Below are 14,581 nucleotides of genomic sequence, written 5' to 3'. Positions count from 1 at the left end.
ATGGCAGACTTATTTCTAGAGATAATAATCTGTTCTGAGCAGAAAATGAGACTTACATGGCCCGAGACCAAGATCAAATTTTAAAAACACTTTCAGAGAAATCGTTTCTAGGACAATGGTTTCTCAACAGCTCTACGTCAATCCAAGTGCCACCAAAAGATTTGCCTTGCTCTCCTCCTTCGCCTGCATGTTTTCTCCCTTCTCTTGGGCCTGTGTGACCAGACGGTGACGTGCCTTTGACCCACGTATAATTCAAATACTTCTTTACTGCTGTAAATGAATCATTTGGTGTCTATCGCAGCAGCAGCTGAGGAGGGTGGGAGCGCCGGTGTGCTAGGCACACAACCATGCACGGTCCCCGCTGCGCGCAGCCTGAAGCCCTGCGCCTGCCGATGGACTCCTGGTCTCGTGCAGAAACCCTGTGCATGGCTGGGAGCAGGGCTGAAAGGACCTGTCTGGGTGATTCCAGCAGTAATGTCTGGGCCTAAGCAGGCTTTCCAGCGTTAGAATTCAGGATGAATAGACAGTTTAAAAACAAAATATGGCAGGCAACTGTTATGAGTAGCTTTAATCAGAAACGAAAGCTGAATGCTGTATGAATGGGAAAATTTCAGGCACGGGAGACTGTATAGCGGTTTTCTCAAATATATGTTTGTTGGCTATGGCTGCCTCAGTCTATCAAATCAGTATTTTCTAAATTACGAGGGATTTATATAAACAGAGCGTGGTCTCTAAGGTGCTGTTTATGGTCTGTCTGGTATAAATATTTATGATCATTCCAAAATAAGTGATTTTTCTGAAGTGTGCTTTTGTTTAATATAGCTCACGACAGTTTCTATGGTAAATATGCAGTTTTGTTTTTTAAGAGAGAAACAGAAGCAACATCGAAACCCACTGTAAACAGTACTACAATGGTAGTTAATCAATGGAGGGTTGTTCTCCTTTAATGCTAAGCTTGCTTCTTAAGTGTAGTTTATTTGCATTCAGCTGTAACTGGGAAGACTTGAGCTTGGATATGGTAAGTGCTCCAAAATGCTTGGAGAAACAATAAACTTCCATGCGACATATCCTAGTTAAAGAGCTGCTCTTATGGCATAACTCTGTATGAAAATACAGATAAATAAAACACTTAATGTGGAAACAGTTTTCCTACATGGAAGCCTCTTTAGGCTGAGTGATCAGCTCCATTTGTTTTAAAAAAAAAATCTTAAAATTAATAATTTTGTTATGTGATGGTTAAAACTGGGCTGTCCTGGGACAGCTCTTAACATTAAACCCAGTGCTAAAGGATGTTAAGACGAGTGCTGGCAGGGCAGGTGCTTCTGCAGCTGCAGTTGTTGGGATTTTCCCTGGACATTCTCAGTCTGGCAGTCCAGGGCCCTGGTGTCAGCATTACGGGGATAAAACAAAGCAGGTATTCCATTTCCCTCAGAATTAAAATGTTTCCATGTAATATGTCCACAAAATATACTCCAGCAAAAACCCCCTTGACACAGGCTCTTCCCTTCCAGCTGTATGTACTATGCTTTGCTTCTAGGGTCTTTTTCATGACAGTTCAACAGCAGCAGCTCTCTTAACAGGCATAAGGAGGACACAGGTTTTTACTTGAAGGGTTTTGAAATACAGAGTTCATTTTGCATCTCCCTCTGCTTTAACACATTGCTGCTTTGTACAGTTCTGGATCTTTCTGAATTTTCTTTTCGGATAGCAGGTCCACACTGTTTAGTGAGCTGTAAGCTGGCTGAAATGATTGTCTGTCCTTAATAACTGCTCAGGTCAGAACATTTAAAAGCACCATAGTTTGGTTTTCTTTCTAGTCTGTTTTTAAATATGTTGGTAAAAACACACTCCAAATACTCTTGACAGCAACAGCTTACATGTCCTTACGTACCAATCTAAAGGCACACCTAAATATCTATCAAAGTGCAGAAATATGGAATTTGCTGCCATATGTACGGGGCACTTGCAGCCTGTACAATTCAGCGCTTGTGTGGTAAAATTATATCGAAATTTCACCTGTCTCTTCAATAGTGTCACCTACGTGTAAATATATCGCGTGCAGGCTCATAGGTTTCACTATTTGAAAAACAGGCTTTCTTTATTCTCTGTTTATTAACTATACATTCATAAAGCACCCTATAATTATTTGAAAGGATATATAACTCCTGACAAAGCTGTGATGGGTAGGATGCTTCTAGGTAGCATAAACGTTATAGTGTCTACTGCAAGAGTTGACGCTGTACCTCAAAAGTGCTGAGAAGCAGCTGTTGCCATTGACGGCGTGGTAGGGGATTAGGGTTTCGGCGTGCTGCAGTAGAGAACGTACCTTGCTCTAACATTCAGCCGTGGCCAGAGAGCCCGGTTCTTAAAAAGTAATGCAGGATTCCTAAAATTAGTCGTGCAAATTTTTTTCTTGCCTTTCAGCCCAGTGGATTTTTTTTTTTTCCAAAAATAAATTACTGTTGGCATTTTGATTCTTACCTTCAGCACGTTAGCAATGGAGAAGTATTTATAGATTGTAACTTTGCTTGAAATTTTACTGGTGGCATGTACACAAGTCCATTTTACTGGTGGCTTTTCACAAGTCCATTTCTTAGTAAGTTTCTCATTATTGCTGAATAAATTTTGTTCCAGGATGTTTGGAAAAACTGACAAATGTTTGCCATACTGTCTGTAACAGACTATGACATTAGTTGTAAGCTTTGCTGGAGCCATGAGAAATGTTTATCTTTAATTACAATTCAAACATTGTGAATCGAATTATTTGACTATAAATAAAACACCTCGCGGCTTCCCCAGGCTGGTCTCAGGAACTGACCATCTCTCCCAAAGCCCAGTGAATCACTTATGCTTCAGGTAATGGAGATTTATCTTGGGCTATTTTCCGCAGATAACAATTATTAGATCACAGAGAGATCTAGTTGCTGACCTTATGGTAGCTTGGCTATAAAAAGGATTCCTGCTTCCATCACATTGTATTCTCTTTTCAGCTACTGGATCTAGTCCAGATTTTTTATCTGTGTGTGCTGCTGCAATACCATGCTGGACTGACTCTGGCCAGAAAGAACATTGCATTCTGCTCCTTTCTTCCTCTGGCAGACGCTGTGTGTACACAGCTAATTCAGTCCGCCCTTTGCTAACTTGCTGGTTTTTTCATGCTGCCTTTTCCCTTCCTCGCCTTCCTTTTTATAGCTCTTGTCATAACGTCTGTACAATTTTCAAGTGTTTCTGATCATTTTCGTCTCCTTTCCCTCTGATCTCTTGCAGCTCTTCTTTTGCCACGAACTGCATTTCCAATGTTTCTCCCTCTTTGCTTGTTAGCAAGCCCTGTCAAGACTTGCTGTTGCCGCTGCGCTGCTGCTCAGCTTGCTCTGCAAAGGCCACTTGTTATTATGTGGATATTAGTCAGCCCCGGAGAGAAGGGCTGCATTGTGCTACAGGTAAGGTTGAACCCTGACCAAATAAATCAAGCTCCATTTTGCTTCCCTTCAGAGGTCAATTTATTTTGCTGCAGCCCACAGCAGAACTAAAGGAACTGAGTCTCAAGGCCATTGGAAGACACGGAGATTTCTGGAGTTTCTATGCATAGGCTGGCTTGGATTATTTTCTTAAAATGAGACAAACATCAGGAAGCCTCTAATGAACAGCGGCAAGAAATTATGCAAGTACAGAGAAAGCCCAGTTGAGAATTAGCTTTTACAGATTTGACTACACGAGGACTGACTGTTGCCCAGCATCTTGAGAAATGGCTGGAACTGACAGCAGCGTTGAAATCTCCCTTCTGCGACATCACAAAAGAAACTGAAAGAAAGAGCTAGCAGCTACTCAGGGAGGTGGTCAGACAGACATAGAAGTCATTCAGGCTTCAACAAAACACTTCTGGTTTTTGGACATCAGCTCTTGCTTATTTAGAAGCAGCTCTCACACCAGGTTGTGTCCAGTTGCTACCATGCAATGATCCTGGATGCTGTGCGCTTCCCCTCCGCCCTTCTTCCATTTTATCCCTGTTACTGAATGTCATCGGGGAGGCTACGTATGGAAATTATATATCAGTGGTTCTGCAGGCTCTGGGAAAGGAATGGGGATGTAAGAAGAATAATATTGAGCATCTCCTAAGAGCACCTAGGGCTTCTGCCCCTGTTCCAGGCCTGACCATAAAAGCTGGACAATCCTTCCCTGTTATCACACCGCTCTCCTTGTCTTCTGAGTTGCCATCCTTGCAGTATTAGCATGTGAAGCAAGAGTTTATGTTACTTCTTGCGTGCCTGGGTAAAACCTAGCCACAGGAGCCACCCTGATAAGTCGTGGGAACCAGCCCTGCAGTCTAAAGAGCGCTTTTCTTGCTAAGCTGAGTTTCTAATTGAAGCATATCACGTCTGACTGTAAGGGCTTTCCTGAAAGCTGACTATATGAGCAGCATTGCAGCACTTCCTACTAGGCTTTATAATGACTTCCGAGAAGGTTTCGGTTCCTTCATTTGCTCAAGATATAGTGACCACCACAGAAACAAGTCTCACACTTCTGCTTTCAGGAGGGGAGAAAGAGTTGCCCCTTTCCTCCCCTGCCACTTCTGCTGTGGAATGAAAACGACGGCACCAGCTACACAGGACCAGCCCAAATCCCAGCGAGCAGGCTCCCCAGCTGCCAGCGCATCCTCCTTGGCATGAAGGAACCATGGGGAGAGCGAAGCCCCTGGACTTGCGGAACCGAGATCAGAGTCTCACTCAAGAGAAGGAAACTGGAAACTGGAGAAGGGCTGGAAACAGTATTGAGCCGCTATTTACGTGTGAGAGTGAGACTCCTATCTGTAAAATCTGCCTTTAATTTATGGCTGAATCAAAATATTGGGCATTTTTGGGACCCAAGACCCCTTTTGTTGTTACTGCACGTAGCGTAAGAGACCGTATGCAACTCAGGCAATTTTTTTTCTGCTAAAACCTGCCAGCTTTGCTCAACTGTGAACTGCTGTGGACTCTCTTGTCTCTGAGAATAATTCACTCCTACACATTTTCTCAAGCTACACGATCCTTTTCCCACATGACCTTGTAAGCATATCCATGCCACGCAGCAATATATATAGGAACAGAGTACCGAGAGGAAGCGCTGGAGTCTGCTGCTGCCTCCTGCAATAGAAAGAATGTGATCACATGGAATGCACCTACTTACTCAGATCTGGTGTCAGAAGGACAATTCGTGTCCTCTCTGCAGAAGTAAAAATAAATACGGTTCAGGCTGAGTTCAACAACCTAAGGTTGCGTATTAGCAGCTCACAGACGAGGCACTTTTCGAGTTCCCACTAACAGGAAAGCAGTCAGATAAATGCCCAGCGCACGGATGAAGGGTCACGGTGCTCACACTGAAATGACTCATACCTTTTGGTCGTGACTTTAGTGGGCTGTCGTGAGCCATGACTACAGCATCTCCTAGCAGGATTGCCTTGAGTCACTGGCCTGTCTGTTCAAGATCTACAGATCTGTGGAACCTGAGCAAGTTTGTAGCTTAGAGCGTTCCTGTTCATGCACTGGATTGTGAATTATAAAGTGCAACTGTGGGTAGACTGTCAGTTAATTTCTATCTTAATCTCTCTTTTGAATAACAAAGCTCTATTAATGAGTCGTAGCAGTCCCTTTGCCAGATCCTGCAAGTAAAATCTACTCCTAGTGTAGAAATACCAAATGAGAGTAGTAAACTGCAAATTATTATGAACTTCCAAATCCCTGACCAACTTAGGTCATCCAAACAGTGTTCCTTCTTCCTCTGCCTCTTTTCCATTCCCACTCTTCTCCCTTGTTACACTGCGTAGGAACACAGACTTCAGAGCAAGAGCAAAAGCAAGTTCGCTACGGTCCTTCACTCGAACCACTTTAGCAAATCTCAAACACAGAACCAATTTAAATTCATGTATGACAATTTACCGTGAAGACGGAGAGCTGTCAAACTGTAAAGCGCCAACCCACTGCTACAATTCAATCTGCATGAGCCGACAAGCTGCATGATTAATGTACATTTGCAAATGGAAATGAATTTGTCCAAAATGGAAGAAGCCAGGCGGTAGTCACCGAAGGGGTAAGAAACGGATTCTAATAAGAATTTGAGATCACAGGGAGTAATTAATCTAACACTGTGTCATTGTTTTTTAATACCTGATGGTTGTGGTGAGGAGTAAAGAAGAATGAACCGGACGCCTCTGCAGTGACAGGACTGTGGCAAGACAAGAAGCAATGGGCAAAACCTGAAACACAGGAAATTCCCCTTAAACATAGGAAAAAACTTGTTCACTGTGGGGTAATCAAACACAGAAACAGGTCTCCCAGAGAACTTTTGGAGTCTCCATCCTCGGAGATGTTCAAAGCTGGACTGGACAGGGCCCTGGGCAACCGGCTCTACGTGGCCCTGCTTCGAGCAGGTGGCTTGGACAAGACAGCCTCCAGCGGCCCCTGCCCCCATCCACCTCTCTGTGATTCTGGGAGAACTTGCCTGTGGCTTTTCAGTACCTACATGGAGATTGCAAATATGAGAATAGAAGGACCAGAAAATTAACCATGTGACAAGATACAAAAACTAGGAGCCAACACCAAATCATTTAAGTAAACTGCAAAGTTTTGACTGTCTGACTTGCTGGGGCAATTTGCTAAGGACTATGGTAGATACTCCACCAATGCCAATTTTGAAATAAAATTAGACACCATTTTGTTCAACTAGGAACTAATTCAGGAAAATCTCTGGTCTAAGCTGTAATGTGTTTATATTAGATTCTTTTTAATCATGGTCTTTTTATTAGTGGTCTGTGCTATATAAAGGAAATAGTTATACTTTATCAAAGCACATTGCTGAACGGGGCCGATGTTGCAGTGACTGTGAGTATCTCGGTGCATCTTTTAGCTCATGGTTTTGATTATATTCTTTTGGCCTCAGAAAAAGTACAACTGTAACCATGATGCCAAACTTCGGTAATATCCTCCCTTTGACTCTGGCAATTTTCAGAAGCGAAGGTGGTGCAGCTTGTCAGCATCTTCCCCGGGACACCGGGGTAGCGACAGCCTGGGCTCCGCACTGGCGTGCGGCAGACCGAGAGCTGGGGCTGTTCTTCGCAGCCTTCTGTCAGGCAGCCAGACAAAATCCCTTTAGACAAAAAGAGGACATTTTCAGAATAGCTAATGTTCAATCAGTGACAGGCCAGACAAAGTGATGTGTTTCAGAAAATTGCTGCTGGGGAAGGAAGGCTGGAGATATCAGGGAAAGAGGATTCTCAGCTTTACAGATCCGTGTTAAACATGTGCTAAATCTTTCCAGAAAGAAAAGAAGTAAAACTAAGTTGGCTAAAGCCAACAAGTAGGTTTGAGCCTTTTTTCCCTATAAGCAAAATCCTAGACTTGAACCAAGGACTCCCTCATGTGAAAAGGATAAGAAAGAACTTGTTCCCTCGGGTACATGATTTCTTTCTAGAGGTGGGGAAGATGAAGTTTGTAATGTACACGATTCCAGGCTTCCACCCTAATCGATGTGGCCGGAGGCCCGGCCCCAGATGGGGCTGCGTGGCAGATCCACCTCCCCACGGACACAAACCTCTGCATTGCTAATGCTTTGGAGAGCTCTGGAACAGACCTTTGAATCTGCAAGAATCGGGGCTCAGAAATGACCAGTGCATCTTACCAGCCTCCCCCTCAATCTTTCACTCAACTTCGTTAGCAGAAAACCAAACAAAAATATCACACACACACCCCCAAAAAACACAAAGAGGAATATAAAGAACATATCTCACTATTACAATTGCAATGGAAGTCTCAGATCCACTTTTCCTCACCCCCCGACTCCCCAGTCCCCAAGCAAAAGAAACTGGGGAGGCTGCAGAAACCCTGGCATGAGCGTGCAGCAAGGGTACAACCCTCCCACATAAAAACAAATTTCTAAATACCCAGTGAGGGTAAATTAAATGCCAACATCATTTGCTGGGAGTGGCGCTTTTTTTGTGTGATTCACCCTCAAAGTTCATGTAAAATAAGTGCAAATAAGCGGTGCCATTTCTTTTTTTAAATCCAAGTCTGGTGACTGGCAGAGGTCTGTACCAGCTTCTCAGGCTGCCCAACAGTGGGTCGCCTGCACAACACAGAGGTAAAAGAGTAGTTCACAACTTGTGAAAAAGAACGTGTTTGTTTTTTTTTAAATTTTCATTCCTCCCATTTATGGGCAAATAGAAGAAAAGAAAAGGAAGTAAAAAACATTGCTGACTTTTAAAGTCTGCTGATTTTCTAAAATGCACCGGCATAATGCTTAGCTGGCACCGGAGAAAAAAAGTCTTACAATCCATTGAAATTGAAACCATTCCAATTTTTTACCGAAGAAGTTGAAATGCCAGGGGATCATTCTGAAAACCCAGGGGAGCGGAACTTTCTGGATCAGCCTCCATGTGTTTACCAACATGCAGATGTCTAAAAATATGTATTTACCAATCATAGGTTACTCAGGTTTAATAGCAAGAAACTGTAATGTCAGTTAAAAATTAACAGTCATCATCTAACTTGTGTAGCTGCAGACTTTGAAGCCATGCCCAAAATAAAGTAGGAGTTCTCTGTGGGACTAACCTGATTTGAGCATGGTTAGAGGGTAACCTTTGAAGGACTGCCAATACAAATGATCCTTCTTGATAACATCTGCCTTGAGCATGGTGAAATGTCTCTTGGACCCGATTCACTAAATGTTTCTGCCCTCGCTGAGCACCTTTCAAGTTAAAAAAAAAAAAAAAATCACAGGATTTTAGCAAAAAGTTTACCCTAATGGTAAATCTAGATTGTTGACATAAAATGGGGATTGCCCAAGGCCTTTTTATGTTTTACTAAATAAAGATATTTATTTTAGCGTGATGTTAATTAATAACTGTCTGATGGGCTAATTTGGAGATTCGTGGATGGGACTGAACAATCAAAAGCAGAATTTTCTCATTTAGTCTGCATGTGCTGTCAAAATCAGGTGTTTAGACCTCTGCTTCAGCTCTCTTAGGATGAATTTAGAGCGATGAAGGTTGTTTGCAAAAATAGTTAGATTTGCTTGCTGGAGCTGGGATGTAAAGACACTGGTATTCTCATTTCCCCTTTTTCTCTGTCCTTCACCAATAAAATAGCGCCATTTTTTAGGTATGCCACTTACGCCGAAAGTACCACAGGACCCAGGTGTGGGCAGCTACAACCGTGCAATAGAGAATTTTAGCCTACACGGAGCTTTAAATGTCTCTGCATAGTACTTTGTCAAAAGGGATCCTGAACTGTAGGTAGCTTTCTTTGCAGCTGGGAAGGGAAACACTAGGTATATCTTGTCAGTCCATTTTTCTCAGTGTAGTTTGTGCCAGTGCACAGATTAGAGAAGGTTTCATCTGGAAGCCCAGGACAACCACTTCCCCTCATTTGCAGCAGGATTTCCTAAGCTTCTGAAGGCTGCTCCTCCTGCTTCAGGAAACGGAGCAAGGTCCCGGCCCTTGGCAGTCTTTGCTGTGTGCTGCTGAAGCCCCGCATGCTTCCTCCCCATCCCCGGCCCACCTTGGAGAACCCCCAGGCAGGTCACCACTGGTTTGCGCTTTTTTCTCAAAAATGCCACCTCAGATTGTCCTTTCAAAAAATGGAAACCCCTGATAGTTTCTCCTTAATGCCGATATTTTAAGAAGATACTTGTTGCCAGTGTTAATATCAGTATTCACCCCATCTATATACCTTGGTGCATGACACAGATTTCTCCTGCCACCCTATTAGCGAACTCATCACATTTAAATCCAATTATCATTAATTCAAAAGGCAGCCAGCAGTGGATAGCTGTTCTATGTTTTTATTTTCAGAGGCTGGAGTATAAGTATCACAGGTTCAACTCTCTATGTCTTTTTATGATAATTAAGTGCTGACCTCATTCCCAGGACTGAAAGGATGAACCCTCGCCTCTAGCTCAGGTACAGGGCCCCCAGGCATCACCAAAGTGTTACGGGGATCTCTGAAGCCCTGCAGTGATTTTCAGCCTCTGCTTCATGTTGGAGATGCCTCAAAGCAAACTTCCAGCAGATTGAAGAACCTGTGCTTTCAGGAAAATGGTCCCCAACACCAAAGCATGTCCGCACACACGGCGTGCTTCAATGCCATCTGCCCTGCTCAGTAGCACGTGTAAACTTGGGTTTTGCAATATGACACTTAAACAACTAACATAAGGTATGTGAGGAAATAGTAATAAAGCCATAAGCCTTTGTTGTGGCCTCTGCAGCATTAATGTTACTGCAGCAGAAAGCAGAGGTGACTTTTCTGGTTATGGGAGAAATACAACTCTCGACAAAATCGCATGCCATATATGAACAACACAAAATGCTGATGAGATGTGAGATTCTACTTTTTTCTTAACATATTTTAGAACATATCCTCCCACTAATGTCTTCCAGAAACATATAGGACAACCCCGCTGCAGCTTAATGAGCCATTCCTTTGCTCTGTGCTTTTTGTATTTCGACACACATTCCCAGATGCCACTCGGCTGAAAGAGACGGGCTGTTTCTACATTTAGCAAACAAAAATGTAAACACTCTGCAGTTTAACAAACTAAAACCATGTCATGAACTAGAGGTCTTCCCTTCCTCTCCTGCCTCCCCAAGCAAGCATTTCAGTTGGCCTCTAAGCTAGTATTTGAACTTCTTTAAAGGCAATATTGCCAGAAAATGAAATTGAAGTGGCTTTAATTCTATCTTCATACCTAATAGCTATTAAATATGGGAATACCCCAGGACTCGTTAACTGACAGGCAGCCCTATCGTCATTTCAGTCCAACAAGAACATGTTTGGGTTTTCCAATCTCAAAGAACATTGAAAAAAAAAAAAAAAGAGGACAGATTTTGTTTAGCAAAAATGTGTGTATGTTGTTTAAAACATTCATAGCAAATGTAGGAAAATATATAATCATCAAAGCTGATATATTAAAATTATTTTGCTAAGTGCCATAAGGTCAGGTGGCCAGAGTTTTCCAGAAAGCTGGTGCATGAACAAATAGATGCACTTTCTGGGTACAGAAAGCACCGACTCACCTGCAGACAGCCGAAGGGCTGCCTGGTGTGGCATGCAACCCCGTTCATGTGATGCAGCCACGCAGCTCTTGTCCGCCAGCACCGGAACCGAAGCTAAACTGCTTCGGTTGGCTTAGCACAGTTATGCTACACAGTAAATTTTCACTGATGTTTTACCAATGAATATTTATATCCCAGAGGTACACAGCTGTGGTATGAACTCAGACACAGAAAGGATCCGCACCACCACAAACACAAAACACAGGAGCTAAGAGTGGGACGGCTCTTCCAAATGCAGCCTGTCAATGCACCCGACTTTTGAAGGATGCCAGTCAGGATCAATCTGTTGACTCCGAATCTGATCGGAGCTGTTAGTCCTCCTGGCTGAGAGAACAGAGGCAGCTGTTTGCCATCCCAGAGCAAATGCCTTATCCAATTCTTCCTGAAGTGTTAGGAACGAGAAAACCGTGAGGTGTTTTTGTTTCAGTGGCCAAAATCCTCATTCTGCATAATTTGTATGGCTAGAAGTTAGTGTCTTATTCCAGTAGTGGACCAATGTAGCCCTGACTGGGATTAATGCACTGTGTTGGAAAGATGACATGTTGGTAAGACTTGTGTTACCTAAACGAGCTACTTTGTGTTCTTAATAGGATATATATGGATATTGCTGAAAGAAAGGAAAACACCTAGGGCAAACGTTCAGCTGTTTCAGGCAAAGAAAAGCCAGCTGGGAGTACCTATGCCATACCTTTGGTATCAAAATGTCCTCGCTTTCAGCAGGCAGATAAGCGTGATTCTGGGCTGAGCCAACCTGCTCACGCGTCACTTCTGGTTCGTGGTGTGTCTCTCTCCTTTCCCCTAGCCACCCAGCGTATGGAAAGCAAAGAAATCTGGTGCAAATTGCCATGATAGAAATGCCAGGTGAGCTCCTGCTAAGCAGGGGTTGCCCCCAAGGAGCTGGACTCTTCCCTGCCCATAGCTTTCCCCTTTTGAAGCAGCTTCAGGTTTTTCTTCCCCAAACATCCCCAACCCTGCCTGCCCTTGGCTGCCTTTGCCAGCGTTGCCGTCTGCTTCTGTTAAACCCTCTTTTGGGGCATTGTGCGACTACAGAGAAGGAATTTCAGCAGTGTTAGTGATCCTAGCAGCAGTGCCGGGGCTGCAGCAAGTGAGATGCCAGGCGGCGCAAACTTGACTGCACCTTACCAGTGGTTGAAGAGCAAGAAGGGCTGCTGTGGTAAGGAAGTGGCGGCAGACAAAAAGCAGCTTGGTAAAAAGGGATGAGAGCAACGCCCCTGGCACCCCAGCACCTTGCTTTGACCCAGGAATAACGAAGGTTGAGGCTGTCTGGAAATTTGTGGTGGTATTATGCTGTCTCTTGCAGACTCAGGACATTATCCTGTTTGCCCTGTTCAAAGCTTCCCATGAAGAAACAAAACAGTCTCCTGAGATAATGCTGGTTTATAGCAGAAAACCACCACCAAATAGAGAGAGATTGGCTACACTTTCTTACTGTACAAACTATGTACTTGCCTGTACTGACCTCTAAAATAGGAGAGGGCAAGGTAGTGCTTGCCATGGAAGGAAGTGCTTCCAACCCAGATGATCTTTACTTCGGACAATATATTATTTTGCTCCTATTTCCTGACTAATTTGTCTTGGATTTTAAAGGTGATTGTGAGTTACAAAAATGCATCCAGGTTTTCAGTGGACTTCAGCTTAGATAGTAGTGTGTAAAATATACCTGAAATAGGAAAATACCACAAAAAGAAATTTTTGAAAGCACTGCAGTCTTTAAAACTGATAAAAAAGAAAAATCTTACAAAGGCCAGACAAACACACACAGTATGTAATGATGTGTCTTCCTTGTGTTACCCTGGTTTGGATTCATTCCAAGTGCACTGAAAAGAGTCTTTTCATGGGCACTGGACCGGGACCGCACTGATGTTGCCAGGATGGAAAAAGTAACAACCTATTACTGCAGGCAGAATCCTCTGGCATCAAACACTGGTACTGCTTACTTTATATTAACAGAATCACAGACTGGCGGGGGTTGGAAGGGCCCTCGGGAGCTCACCCCGTCCCACCCCCCGCTGGAGCAGGCACCCCCAGAGCAGGGGCACAGGGCCGCATCCAGGCGGGGGGTGAATGTCTCCAGGGAAGGGACCCCACAGCCTCCCTGGGCAGCCTGTGCCACTGCTCTGGCACCCTCAATTTCTTCAATTTCCCAATTTCCCGTTTCCCAGTATTTTTTCCTCACCTGTTTTTGTTGCCTCCTTTGCTTGACTCTACCTCCCCCTTCCATCTATTGCCTCTGCCAAAGAGGGGGCAAACACTGAACCTCTGACAGTCCTAACCCTGGAGGAAAAGAAAAAAAAAAAATAAAAGCAATGTTTAGTGGCACTTGTCATTGCAGAGAGTGGAAATCAAAGGTCAGCGGGAGTCACTGCATATGGCTTAATAGTTCTGCACATCTATTCATCCTGAGTAAAGAGAGAAGTCAGTAGCACAGAAATTTGTGTTCCAGCTTCCAGACTTGTTCTGCTAATGCAATGCTAATAGACCATGTCCTGGAGAAAACTTCCTTCGGGGAATATGAAAACCCTTCTCCTTAAATATGGTGAAGATTTGGACAAAGAATTATTCCATGTGTAAACGAAGCCTGCTGCTTATTTCAGAACACTTTTTAAAAAGCTGAAAATGGATCAGTCTTAGGGGAGAATAATCAATAACAACGTATTTCTTGGGGTGAAAAAGGGGCTGCTCTAATACTCATTCTTTATTGACGCTATCGGGTTCCAACAACCGACTAGAAGTAATGGGTTTAGCACCCCTTAAGCATTAAAGCATCAGTGCCACACTATTTTAAGAAATTGCAAAGGATGCCCAGAAAGACAAAGCTTGTTTCTTAATCTCTGAGGACATAACTGGGAGTAGGCTGAGCTAGACGCAGAGAAATATGAAACCACCATATAAAGGCAAAGAAAGTCTATTGTAATCGCTGGCTGAGTTAAATCTGCATTTGTAAGAGGCATGTCAGCTCAGCCAACAGAAGTTGGCAGCTATGTGTGCACAGCTAGTTTTTCCAAAGGAAGGCCAAAGGAAAACTAGAGCATGTTTATTCTGGCATCAAGACACTCTCACCCCAGCTGAAAGCCCAGCTATGTTTGTTCTAAGCCTAGAATTATCTTCATTCTACTCAGCGTGTATTGTCGTTCCTTTACAGATACATATATATTCTGAAAATAAATCATAATTTGCATCCAGAGGCAATGTTTCTGAGGAAGGTTAATTCTGGTGAGGTTACCTGACTGCTCAGCAGGCAACAGGGCCCCTTTTGCTGTTCCCCACTGTCTGGCGTCCTTCAGTATCCAGAGCTTTTACTAAAACCCTGCCATTGCTCCCACTTTTTCATATGTGGAAACTGAAGCGTGGGGAGATTATCTGATTTACTGCAGGGTCATTAATTTCCAATCTTGTTGCAACCTCACTTGAGACAGTTGACAACATACCATAATTCCCAGGTAACGGCTATCGGCTTTCAAAACGGAGCGATAACAA

General features: G+C 43.6%; 1 long non-coding RNA gene across 15 annotated transcripts in view; it reads right to left on the bottom strand.

The window, feature by feature from the left end:
- Positions 1 to 14,581, bottom strand: part of LOC142063796 (uncharacterized) — a 63,799-nt gene that overhangs the window by 43,311 nt on the left and 5,907 nt on the right. For 13 of the 15 annotated variants that reach the window (XR_012662890.1, XR_012662888.1, XR_012662887.1 and 10 more), the window contains 4 exons: positions 13,281 to 13,378; positions 8,583 to 8,718; positions 6,814 to 7,122; positions 6,144 to 6,232 (listed from right to left, as the gene is read on the bottom strand). This is a non-coding gene — a long non-coding RNA (uncharacterized LOC142063796). Of the gene's footprint in view, positions 1 to 266; positions 5,124 to 6,143; positions 6,233 to 6,562; positions 7,123 to 8,582; positions 8,719 to 13,280; positions 13,379 to 14,581 lie in introns of those variants that run through there. The other 2 variants (XR_012662897.1, XR_012662886.1) reach the window with 2 other exon arrangements.

This window comes from Phalacrocorax aristotelis, chromosome 12 (assembly GCF_949628215.1).
Source record: "Phalacrocorax aristotelis chromosome 12, bGulAri2.1, whole genome shotgun sequence".
NCBI lineage: Eukaryota > Metazoa > Chordata > Aves > Suliformes > Phalacrocoracidae > Phalacrocorax > Phalacrocorax aristotelis.
The sequence above is the reverse complement of the archived record's forward strand: the minus strand, read 5'-3'. Positions and strand labels throughout refer to the sequence as shown.